The sequence below is a fragment of the Ursus maritimus genome, unplaced genomic scaffold, assembly GCF_017311325.1.
Source record: "Ursus maritimus isolate PB19 unplaced genomic scaffold, ASM1731132v1 scaffold_15, whole genome shotgun sequence".
NCBI classification, from domain to species: Eukaryota; Metazoa; Chordata; class Mammalia; order Carnivora; family Ursidae; genus Ursus; species Ursus maritimus.
This window is the reverse complement of record NW_024423897.1, coordinates 50,847,154-50,860,744: the sequence shown is the minus strand read 5'-3', so window position 1 is coordinate 50,860,744 and position 13,591 is coordinate 50,847,154. Positions and strand designations below refer to the sequence as shown.

The 13,591-nt window shown below is 41.6% G+C and overlaps 1 protein-coding gene across 1 annotated transcript in view; it reads left to right on the top strand.

Moving 5' to 3' along the window:
- Positions 1-13,591, top strand: part of FBXL7 (F-box and leucine rich repeat protein 7) — a 370,923-nt gene that overhangs the window by 348,464 nt on the left and 8,868 nt on the right. The gene's annotated exons all lie outside the window — the stretch shown is intronic.

Genomic DNA, 13,591 nt, shown 5'->3' with positions numbered 1-13,591 from the left:
TTTAATGATCTCAGGATTAAGGGGGAGCTTCCAACAGTGATTAATGCCACATGTTATAATTAGCAACTTACTTTTAGATTTATTGTTGTTAAGAGGTATATCCAATAAATAAAAACTTATAGATATCTTCCTAAAGAGGACTGTGACTCAGAAATTATGGACCAAGTGGAATATGGATGAATTGGAAGGTTGACGAAAAGTCCTAATTGTACAGAAAAATATTATGCAGTTGGAGTGGAGAGATTGCCCAGAAATATGTTGGTGTGCTTGAATTCTACTCTGCAGGTAAATTTCCAAAAGATTATTATTAATTGCCTTTTAAATTGAGGGCTCCCTTAAAGAGTATGATTTAACCTTTGAAAAATAAGATAGTCTAAAACTGGAGCCATGAGCCAGCCAAGTTAAGTCCTGCCCCCCAAACCCAGGAGCCCATTGAAAAGCCAGTCTTTGTGCTACTGAGTATTGGGTCTATTCCTTGGGGAGGTCCCACCTTATAGGGTAGCCCTGGAATCTCAAAAAGAGATTATGAGCTGGGACTGGTAGAGCCGGGGAACTCCCCATGCAAAATGTATCCCAGGTCAATGCAAGGTGTCGACCCACCAGGCTGTAGTGAGAGCCTCCGCAGGTCAATAAAACAATATTTAAATATACTAATTTCCTTTCATTGTTGCCTTCTTTATTTGCTACTGTAGAGAAAATAAAATATTTCTCCTCATCATTTCGTCATTTGTTTTCCCAAGCACTTAAAAATGTAATAGGGAAATTGCATTTATGAATCAATATATCTGTAGTACTTAGAACAGTGTCTTGTATATAATGAATGCTTTACACATATTTTTACGTTGAGAGAAATCGTTGTAAAGAATTTAAACAACAGTGGATCATTTTTTCAAATGGCTGAGGAAATTCAGGGATTTGCTTTGCTCTGGGAACATTCTAATTAATTATCGATCTTACACATGTTATAAGTTTACCAGAGTTTTCTCTTTTTTCTCACTTGAAAGTTGGATTTGTGAGCTAGACTAGAGCCCCTTGTGAGGCCTGTTTTCTGCTGTGAACTGAGAATTTATAAATTTCTCTTTACCAGAATCTAAATTCAATACTCTACCACATATTGCATGTTGAAAGATGCAAACATTGGAATTTCATAGCTATTCATGGAGAAATAGGTGCAAGTATTATCTGACAACTGGAGACAGAAAACAATTAAGGCTGCCGTATAAAGTGCAATTTGAAGGTTGAATGGGATGGATTGCAAGGCTTTTCATGAAAATCTATGCGTTTCTTCTCTTGTCAAGACAAGAGCTGGCTCATTTCCCAAGCTTTGCAAAGCTATCCATGAGCTCTCTGGAGAACAGCGTATAAATATCGCTGTCTCTCCTGCACTGTGAAGAAAAAGCCAGTTCTGCTGATTACTATTGATGTGTGAATCAGTTCTAGGGGGGAAAAGTTCCTATTCTATCCTAGGTAACTAAACGTAAACAGAATAAGTCTTACAATTCTGAGCCAATGTAAAAGTGTTACTCTTTTTTATTTATTGTGAGTTTTTATGCTTCAGTGTTATTAGGAGTGAACAGAGAAGTGAGTAATCTACAATAGCAGAGGCATTGGGGGGAAAAGCACTAAGAATTTGGCTCTGGGGTACTTTAGGTGATGTGTGCTGCAAGAGACTGTTTTTATGCGTGCATGGGTCTTTCTAAATATCTGTGAGTAGAAGACTGTCATTAAGCTGAGTGTGTGTACTAATTCAGCCTGAATTAAGTGGAGGGACAAAGGAAAAGGATCTAAAAATGAAATGTTGATAAAGGACAGAGATGCTCCAACTTCTTCCTCAATCGGAAGCACCTGGTTCCTCCAAGCAGTTCCTATTAATACTTCCAACAGCAACCGAAAGAAAACTGAAAGGGATCTGTGATAGGACCAAGCAAAGAACACTCCTTGTGGTGCACTAATTGAATGATTTCTGAATGATTCGCTGAATCCAGGTAAGACTCTGGAATCGCTTAAAGATGAGTGAGACCCCTCCTGGCCTCATGATGCTCACAGTCCAGTGGCAGAGAGACACTGTGTGAAAAGGGATACGATAAGATGTATTTGAATTCAAGGGAAACACTCGAAGTAGCTAATCACTTAGTCTGGGTGGATCTGGAAAGGTAGACAGAGAAGCTGACTTCCCACCTGGGACTGGAGGTATGACTAAGAATCTACATTTAGTCTGGGGGGATAGAACTTCTGGCCTCCTACACAGGCTAAAAAATGGGACTTTATTCCCTGAGTAGTGCCTAGTATAATGTCTGACACTTGGGAAGCAGTCAATAAAAAAGTGTGGAAAGAAGTGTGGAGGTTTCCTGGAGGTGTGGTTCCAAAGTACCACACACCACGTGGATTAAAAGAGCAGAATTTATTTCCCCACAGTTCTACCATCTGAAAGTTGGAAAACAAGGTGTTAGCATGGAGGAGGGTCCAACCTTGCCTTTTTCAGCTTCTGGTGCCCCTAGACGTTTATTGGCTTATGACAGCATCACTCCAATCTCTGCCACCATCTTTACGCTGCCATCTTACCTCTGTGTCCATGTGTTTCTGTCTTCTCTCCCTGCGTCTTTGTTTCCTCTTCTTATAAAGACACTGAATCATACTGGATTAGGGACCACTGTAATCGAGTATGACCTCATCTTAACTTGAGTCCATCTTCAAAGACCCCACTTCCGAATAAGGTCACATTCACCCATACCAGGAATTAGGAGTTCAACATATCTTGTCAGGGACACAACTCATCCCACAACAGAAGGAATGAATCATTCAAGGTTTTGGTGCAGGAGGTTGAATCATATTTTAGAAGGCTAACTCGAAATGCAAGGCAGAGGCTATGAGAGCAGTGGGGAATCAGGAATCTCAGGTAAGGAATTGTTGAGAGGAGACAGAGATGTTGAAAACTTCAAGGGGGGTGGTAACCATGGAGACAGAGAAAAAGGACTGTTAGCTCCATAAGTTAATCAACTGGTTAGATATGAGTAGGATTCAAGATCATTCCCAAGTTTCTAGCTTAGGAGGCTGACTTGACAAGTAGTGGTACCATTAACAGCAACACAGAATATAAGAGAAGAAGGCTCTTCTCTGCAAAAGACATTAGTGTGTTCAGCCTCGTGTGTGTTGTACTGAAGGAATACCCAGGACACTTTCAGGGAATGGGCTAGGAGCGATAGTGCTGTCCACTAGCACTCTTGGTTTTTTTAAGATTTTATTTATTTATTTATTTGAGAGAGAGAAAGAGCATGAGTGGAGGGAGGGACAGAGGGAGAGAGACAAGCAGACTCCCTGCTGAGCGGGGAGCCCGATGCGGGGCTCGATCCCACAACTTTGGGATCATGAGCTGAGCTGAAGGCAGACGCTTAACTGACTGAGCCACCCCGACGTCTCCACTGGTACTCCTTACCGTGGGATTGTTCTGTATCTGTGCTGTCCAGTACGGTAGCCTCTGGCCACATGTTGCTAGTGAGCTCCCGAAATGTGCACCCATGGAGCTGAATTTTTAGTTTAATTTTAACAAATTTAATTTACGTAGTCACATGTGGATAGGGCTATCATATTAGGTAGCACTGGTCTGGCAGGTATTTAGATATATGTGTTTAATATTTGAAAGAGACACACAGCATGGTCTAGACTGGAAATTGAGTTTTGGGAGTCATTAGCCGACGGGCAATTGCTGAAGCCATGTGAGTTCCCACCCCCCAACTCAGGGGAGGCCAGATGCTAAAAGAGAAGAGTAAGGAATGAAACCCTTGAGCAATATCAATATATGCGTGGTACAACCACAGAAGAGGGTGAGCAAACAGCACATGAGAAGTAGAAAGGAAAAGTGGAAGAGAGAATGGTATTGCAAAAGCCAGAGGAGAAATTTTAATGGGACAGCAGGTTTACCATGTCGTACGAAACAGATTTTACTGAATAAACTATGAGAAAAGAATTTCAAAATTACAGTATTCCTTTGACAATAAATGCAATGACCATATTTTGCTCAGCAAGAGTTAAGTATATTGTATGCTGGAGACATGGATTTTTATTTTTATTTTCCCCCCTTTCAGCCCCACATCTCAAAGGTTTATGGAAGCAACAACATTAACATGGGACTATGGATACCAGAGAATCCAAAATAATAAGCCTCTGAAAACATAGCTCCATAGCAGGAGGGCCCAGAATTTCGTCCCCATGAAGTCCTCCATTGAAAATGTGTGCTTTTGGGGGCACCTGGGTGGCTCAGTCATTAAGTGTCCACCTTCGGCTCAGGGCGTGATCCCGGCGTCCTGGGATCGAGCCCCACATCAGGCTCCTCTGCTGGGAGCCTGCTTCTTCCTCTCCCACTCCCCCTGCTTGTGTTCCCTCTCTCGCTGGCTGTCTCTCTCTCCGTCAAATAAATAAATGAAATCTTAAAAAAAAAAAAAAAAGAGAATGTGTAATTTTTGTCAGATGACTCTACTGATAACAATACCAGTTTTCATAGACTCCACCTAATTACTCTATAAAGTGAGTGGAATTACTTCCAGTTTACAAAAGAGGAGGCTGGCGGCTTGTGTAGCTCCAGCTGCTTGCCTCAGATGGTGCACGTGGCGCGTACCAGAGCGGCACAGGAGTGCATGCTCCTCCGCATTCGATGCTCTTGGGGACCTTAGCAGTGTTTCCTAAACAAGACATTACAGATGCTGTTGTGGTGTTTGCTGATGTCCCCTTACCACCTGTACTGCTATTCACTTAATATCTTCAAAAGTGACTTTAAATTATTGTTTAAAAACCAAATACTTGAAAGGCCAGCATCACAAATAGATGATAATTTTTAAATAAACTATGATGAACAATAAAAAATGTAATTAAATCAATGTTATGAAATACTGCTGCTTGTCAAAGATTTTGCATCTGAAACCTGCTTTCTTTTTATTAAGAAGGAAGATGAACAAATGTTTAAAGAGATTCTCGATACACGCCCTACGATAAGGAGAATATCCCCTCACCTTTCGAAAAGGATGGTGTCTAACGGCAGTGGTACCCTCTCAGGGATGAAGCATCCTATTTTCCGTTAAAGAATAAGTAGTATAAGGTCACCTTTTGCTATTTGACAGATAAGAAAAAAGGAAGGCTCTATGATGTTGTCATTTCAACCTAGAATAAAACCGTAAGGAGGCTGATGAATTATAATCCAGGGCTGTCCCATAGTTTCTTTTTTTTTTTTTAAAGATTTTATTTATTTATTCGACAGAGATAGAGACAGCCAGCGAGAGAGGGAACACAAGCAGGGGGAGTGGGAGAGGAAGAAGCAGGCTCATAGCGGAAGAGCCTGATGTGGGGCTCGATCCCGGAACGCCGGGATCATGCCCTGAGCCGAAGGCAGACGCTTAACGACTGAGCCACCCAGGCGCCCCTGTCCCATAGTTTCTGAGGCCATCTGTGCTGGCATAACTTTCCTAAGACATCCTTTGTACATACTGGTGTTGCAGACAAAGTCAAACTGCACTGTAGATTCAAAGATGCCATTCTGGACATTTCGCTGATTATGTTTATGGTTTTGAGAACAATGTGGCTTCAAAGCTTCCTTAGCAGTATGACTCTTCCCTTAAAAAAAAAGAAAAAGAAAAGAGAAAAAAAACCTCAAACAGAATCCATGCTTAGCTCAGTTTAGAGTCAAAAACTGAATGCACCAGGAACTGGTGTTCTAGCATAAATACGGAGCTGGGCCTTTCACTAAACCATATGCCCTGTAGGAGGGGAGCCTCATCACCCCCGGTCAAGACTTTGAGGATCCATCACCATAACTCTATCTGCATGGGGCTGGTCCACGTGACTAACAAGGCAGGTTTTTGTTCTTGGACAGAAGGGTTAGCCATAATCTGATCTGGGGGTCGGTGGGAGGGGAGGGGGTGCCACCTTCTGGACGACAATCCTAGCAAGAATCTTTGGGTCCCAGAGGTAACTTTCTCCAGGTAGAATGCAAGATCAACGTTGTCTCTATAAATTTCCACTTTATACAACCAATACCTTAACTAAGTACTAGGGTGTGTATATTATGTGAACCACATTAAAAGAAAATATTTTGAAATAAAACAAGAAGAAAAAAGATCCCTCAGATTGTATTTTTTTTCCACTGGCGAGGTTTTATAGATCTATTTTTTTAAGCTTGAGTTTAAGCTAAGAAAAGAAACCTTGCTTTTTATGGCAAGAGTTCTTGAGTAGAAAGACAATTTATAATGGAAAGCATCTTGCAGAAAAGTTTTGGTAATCAGAGAGGGAAAATTCAGAGTAGCTTTGTAAATTTTGACTTTGAAAGGCCAATATAATGTAAATATGACTTCCTAGAGTGTAAACAGCAGTGGTTTGAAAATAAAAACTTGTGCAAAACAGGCAGCTATCTAGTTGGAAGAAAATGTGTCTAATAAGCATGGGTGTCTGAGATGCCTTGAATTTTTTTGATAATGTACTATAATTACTAAGATGTAAAATTTCCAGGACTTTTGAAACCATGAGAAAACAAGTTTATTGGGTTTTTGTTCCCCCCTCCCAGCTATACTTTTTGGTATCCTTTACATATTTAAAGTAACCTAAGAACATTAAACTTATTATTCTCACATAAATTACATATTTGGAAATGTTTTAAATTATTAATGGAGCCACAGTGCTGAAATTTTAAGGCATCCACCATCTTTTAATTTAGTCAACAGATGAAAATATCAGTATAAAAAGGTGTGATTATTTATTTGCCTCAGGATCTCCATTGTAGCAAACAAAAATTACACCATTTTGAGAAAATCCAAAAGCTTACCAAAAATATTGCTTAATTCAAATGTTTTCCACCACTGGGAGATTCTGTGTCATTGTTTTTACCTTGGACTTCCGAAAACTGACTTTTGCTCCGGACAGACTAACTTTTCTATCCCTTACCATCCTGGGCTTTGTGTGATTTGAGCACACTCTCAAGAGTCATTTTCCCTCTCCCTAAAGGATATAAGAAATTGGAGAGGGGCGCCTGGGTGGCACAGTGTTAAGCGTCTGCCTTCGGCTCAGGGCGTGATCGAGCCCCACATCAGGCTCCTCTGCTGTGAGCCTGCTTCTTCCTCTCCCACTCCCCCTGCTTGTGTTCCCTCTCTCACTGGCTGTCTCTGTCTCTGTCAAATAAATAAATAAAATCTTAAAAAAAAAAAAAAAAAGAAATTGGAGAGGTCAGATTCTTTGCTGCAGAGGTAATTTAATGGGACTGTGGTATAGAAAGGAGGTGGGCTAGGAACATTTGCTTTATAATCTAGTCAAATGCAAAAGCTCCTCCCTTCCTAGACCCCACTGGGTACTTAACCAGCAGTAATAGTGTGTGTTAAATGAGCCAATGAAAGAATGAATCATCACTTTCTTTTCTGCCTATAAATCTGTAATCCTAGAATGTGCAGCAGCCCAACCTACTGAATTTTAGGACCCAACGTCTGTCCCTGTGTACTCCTTGTGGTCCATTCTGTATATCTTCCAGTAGACGTCGGTGCTGTGTGTTTTTTATTTATTTCAGTCTTTTGGATAGATCGACCTTCCCAATGTCATTAAGAGACACAGGTTACAAAATACACATCTCATTGCAAAAACACATGCTCATTTCTTTAAATTCTCCCATTCTGCCTTCATGACACTTACATATGTTCTTTTCCATCTTTAGTAGTCTTACCTATTCATAATGGACAACCGCTTCTCTAATTCTTACATCTGAAATTAACCAGACATGTCCTTTTTGCAGATTTTATAATTTTTCCTCTTATAGCTATGTCTGTCTGCCCTTCCCTCCATTCAGCCTTCCACCCTACCACAGATTAATTCACTGAGTCCACCTTTAACAGATTTCATTATCAATTTATGTATTTATTTTTGAAAAAAGTGTGTCCAAAGAATGTCTGCAGGGAAAACAGTCGTCTTGGTAAGTTGAAAAAGCTACTTGCCTTGGAGGAGGTTGGGAAGATGGCAGAGTAGGAGGACCCTATGCTCACCTTGTCGCACAGATACAACTAGCTAGCTCTCACATCAGTGTAAGAAACCCAGAAAATGACTTGAAGACCGGCAGAACGAACTGCAGAACTGGAGGTAGCGAAGAGGACACACTGGAGAGGGTAGGAAGGGCAGAGTTGCAGTCAGAGAGGCTGTGGGGAGCAAAAGGGACCACACCATCTGTTGGGGGGAGGGAGTCACGGGTGCAGAGAAGGGAGAGAAACAGAGTGTCATGGGGGAAGACAAATCCCCATAACATTGGCTTTGAAAGCAAGAGGAGCCCGAATTTTGAATTTCGTGAGTTCTTACGACCAGCAGGACTTCATGCCTGGAATTTTAAATATCAGCAGGCTCCGTTCTGGGAGAGCCTGGAAGGCAAGCGGAAGCTGAGTCCCCATCCTTAAAGAGACAGCATGACAAACAGCCCACAGAAGTACCGGGTAGAAGCAGCAGTTTGCATAAAGCCTGGGACATACAGGAAGGAAAGTAGTTTACTCATTTTGGAGCATATCCTGGAGGGGCAGGGACCACTGAGGGAGTTCTCCAGGAACAAAGGAGCTGGCAGGTGCCATTTCCCTCCTCTGCCCCCCCCCCCAGCATAAACACACAGCCACCTGTGGGAACCAGCGGCACTGACATTCACTACCTAACTTGTTTACACCAAGCCCCTCTCCACAATGCTTCCTTGGATCTACCCTTTCCAGTCTTGCTTGCCTCAGTCCTGGAGCTGTGGGCCCCCTCTCCCAGAAGACCGGCGCAACCTTGCCAACGTTGTGTCTCTTGACTGGTATGATTTGCCGAGCCTGAGTCCCAGTGGCCATGGGTCTCATTTCCCTGGCGGACTGGCATGCACCTTTTTAAAACTGCACTCCCCACCCTGGCCAGGGACCAAACCCTGCCCACAACAGGAAAAGAGATCCTCTGTGGACTACTGGACCTAAGGAAAAAGCAGCCAGGATACAACAGCCGAGCACACACGACACACATAGGGGACAGCTGCTGAAGCACCAGGTTATGGTGAACAGAGGACGCTGCATGGCTGGGCACTCCAGGATCTCTTCTTCATAAGGCCACTACTTTCAACAGCAGGAGATATAGCTGACTTTTTAACACAAAGAAACAGACATAGAGAGTTAGACAAAATCAGGAGATGGAGGAGGCTGTCCCAAATAAAAGAACAGGATAAAACCACAGCAAGAGACCTAAGCAAAACGGTGATAAGTAATGTGCTTGATAGAGAATTTAAAGTAATGATCATAAAGATACTTGAGAAAAGAGTGGAGGACATCAGTGAGATCCTTAACAAAGAGATAAAAAAAGAACCAATCAGAGATGAAGAACACAATAATGAAATTAAAAATACACTTGATGGAATAAATAGGAGACCAGAAGAAGACGAATGAATTAGTGACCTGGAAGACAGAATAATGAAAAGTAATTAAGCTGAGCAGGTGAGAGAAGAAAAAGTATACAAGATGAGAACAGACCTAGGGAACTTAGCAACTCCCTCAAGCATAATAACATTCACATTATAAGGATCCCAGAGGAAGAGAAAAAAGGGGGCAGAAAATTTACTTAAAGAAATATAGCTGAAAACTTCTCTAATATGGGGAAGGAAACAGATATCCAGACCCAGGAGACACAGAAACCCCCTAGCAAAATCAACCCAAGGAGGTCCATCCCAAGACACATATAATTAAAATGGCAAAAAGCAGTGATACAGGGAGAATTTTAAAAGCTGCAAAAGAAAAGAAAATAGTTACAAACAAGGAAAACCCCATAAGGCTATGAGTGGATTTCTCAGCAGAAACTTTGCAGGCCAGAAAGGAGTTGCATGATATATTCAAAATGCTAAAAGGAAAAAAAAAATTGCAGCCAAGAATGCTCTATCCAGCAAGCCTATCATTCAGAATAGGAGAGATAGTTTCTCTGAAAAACAAACGCTAAAAGAGTTCATGACCATTAAACCAGCCCTACAATAAAGGCTAAAGGAGAGACTCTTTGAGTGAAAAGCAAAGACCATAAGTAAGAGTAAGAAAAGTAGGAAACTCACAAAAGCAGTAAAAACAAGTATATCTGTAAAAATCAGTCAAGAGATCCACAGAATAAAAGGATATATGAGCCCATCTACCTCATATGGGTGGGGAGGAATAAAGAATGGGTTCAAACGTAAGTGGCCATCAACTTAATATAGACCGCTATGTGCAGGAGATGTCATATACAAACCTAATGGTAACCACAAATCAAAAACCAGTAATAGATATGCAAAAAATAAAGGAATCCAAGTGGATCACTAAAGAAAGGCAGCAAGCCACAAAAGAGAGCAAGAGAAGAATCCGAGAACTACAGAAACAACCACAAACAAGTACCAAATGGCGATAAATACAAATCTATCAGCAAGTACTTTAAATGTAAATGGACTAAACTCCAAACAAAAGATATAGGGCGTCAGAATGGATTTAAAAACAAAACAGAACAAAACAAGACCCATCCATATGCTGCCTGCGAGAGACTCATTTCACACCTAGACACATGCAGATTGAAAGTGAGCGGATGGGGAAACATTTATCATGCAAACGGATGTGAAAAGAAAGCAGAGATAGCAATACTTACATTGGACAAAATAGACTTTAAAACAAAGAGTGTAACAAGAGACAAAGAAGGACACCATAATAATGAAGGAGACAATCTAACAAGAAGATAAAACAATTGTAAAATACTAATGCATCCAACAGCTCTCAGGATTGTCTTATAAGGGCAGTAATCCCATTTATGAGGGTTCTACTCTCATGACCTAATCACCTCCCAAAGGCCTCACCTCCTCATACTATGATCTTGGGGGTTGGGATTTCCACATGAACTTGAGAGGGATACAAACATTTAGACCATCGCATTACTCATTGCTCTTTATTACTAATTGAATCATCAGGTGCTATTTATCCAATCATGACAAATCATACCCTTTCAGAAAGTCTCTGAGGGTTCTTGACCTGCATAACTAGGAAGGATCCAGAGATCCCTAGTGTACATTCTGGCAAAAGAGACATCCAGCTCTCCTGGTGGAAATCTCCAGGCTCCCCTGCTTGTCTCCTCATGTGAGTGAACAGGGCCGCACAATCAGGAATTACTCTGGAAAACTGTGCTGCTAAGCTCTAGAAAAGGCAGGGAAGAGCTATGACTAGCTCCTGAATCCTCTCCAGGACAGAATGTTCCCCACAGATGTGTGAGGCTGCCATCTCTCTCTGAGTGTGAATTCCGTTACCACTCGGGTATGAGTATTGGCAAAGAAAAAAGCGGAATGTGTTACTAACAGCACAGCAGTTCTGGTCAATCTGGATGCGGTCCCGTTCTCTCCCTCAGTGCAGGGAGCTTGAAAGAGCGAAGAAAAGTGAATCAGTTATAGATGCAAGTTTAGGAATCCTGATTCCCAACCACAAGCCTCTTCATCCCACAGGGGCATAACTCAAGATGTGCGGGTCTCCGCAGAGCACTGTGAAGTGTCTTCTCCTTCAAGATGAATAGAACGTAGGCAGGCAGCAGAGAGATTCCAGAGCCCTCACAACCAGGAAAATGTCAGAGCCGAAAGCCTGAGATTGCCTTCCCCTCCTGGCCCTAAATGAGCTCTTCACCTGCCTAAGAAAAATGCTCACTTCGGAGGCAATTCTCAGAGTTCCCATCATGATGAAGGTTACTACCACAGTAGCTTGGATGGCAGTTTTGAAATCCCTGATTGGTTTACATGTAATATTTTCCTTTAAGATTTACTATTTATTTTAGCTGATTACAAAAGAGAGATGTACATATTTCTTAGGAATGATTTAAAACGCAGTGCGTATACCCCTTGGGATGGAGAAGTACATGCCAAGCTAGAAATGATTGTTTTTTAAACATTATAAGTATTTCTTTGCAATTCAAGAAATTCACATGCACCTACCGTGTACCGTAAACCGTGTCAGGTGCTGCCAGGACACAAATAAGAAAAGGATTTAATCCTTGTCTCAAAGGAGTTGTTAGTGTAATGAAGGTGTATCTGTCATCTGTTGCCCAGTAATGCTATGTAACAAATCACCCCAAGCTCAGAGTTCTAGCTCACACATCTGTGGTTCACCTGGGCATCAGGTGACACCCCCCCCCAACCCCACCCTGGGCTTGGCTGAGCTTGGCTCTGAGCTGCAGGTTTCAGCCAGTTCTGGATTCCCCATGGGCCTCGCAGCACCCTAAGATCAGTGGACTAGCCAGGCATGTTCTCACTGGGCACATCACGCGGCCTAATATTCACTGGCCCAAGCAAGTCACGTAGCCAAGCCGAACATCAGTGGATGGAGCAAATCTACTGTCCCTCAGAGGGACTGCAGAGTCACCTGACAAAGATACGTGGATATAGGGAGAGATGCAAAATTGAGAAAAATAATACTGTCAGGCACATTCGGGAAAGATAAATTCACAATTGCCTAATAACAAAGAACGGGGATTTCAATAGGGAAGGCATTAATTATATCTCAAAGACATTAAGAAAATATTCTTAGAGGAGGTGGCATTTGCATGTAGCGTTTATATTTCAAGGGGCGGACAATGTGAGGGGCAGGGGGGGAAACAGTAATTCAAGGATGATCCAGGAGCAAAGTCATAGACATGTGTAGGACATTTTCAGTGTTAGGTTATAAAGAAGTAAATTGAAAGAAAACATTTTAAGAGTAGAACAAGTACACCAGGAGGAAAACTACAAATGGACACTCATCATGGAGACCCCAGTGTCGGAAGTTCTTGTGTCGTATGTTATTACCAGACGTTCTTTGAAAAAAAAAAATGAACGTTTGAAAATTCACAAAGTATGAAATGTGGAAAAGCACACAAGGATAGAATTTTTGTTTAAGACTTTAGAGCTGTAATAAGAGCTGGAAATGACTTAGAAATCACCTAGCCCAGCTCACTTTTTTCTTTTTTTCACAGATTAAGAAACTTGTATTTGGGGGATAAATTCCTTCTCTCTTTCTCTCTCTCTCTCACTGTGTGTGTGTGTGTGTGTGTGTGTGTGTGTGTGTGTGTGTGTGTGTGAAAAATACAAACATATTTAGAGAGAAAAATATCATCTTAAATCCATCCATCTATATATGTAGAGTATACAATAAATAAATATATTTGTATAGAAAATAGATTATTTCATATCGATATCAAGATGAGGGGTATGGGGGCGCCTGGGTGGCACAGCGGTTAAGCGTCTGCCTTCGGCTCAGGACGTGATCCTGGCGTTGCGGGATCGAGCCCCACATCAGGCTCCTCCGCTATGAGCCTGCTTCTTCCTCTTCCACTCCCCCTGCTTGTGTTCCCTCTCTCGCTGGCTGTCTCTATCTCTGTCAACTAAATAAATAAATAAAATCTTTAAAAAAAAAAAAAAAAGATGAGGGGTATGAAAGGAGCAGACTTCTTAAAGTGGTATTCTAAAGAATTCTTAATCCCTCCAAAACTGAAAAACCACTTGTATCCTCACTAAGTGGTCTTTCTGGTTTCAAGGAATAGAATACGAGTCACATCATTCAAATACAAAAGGCAGAGTTGTTAATAAGGAAGAAAAATATATATTACCACC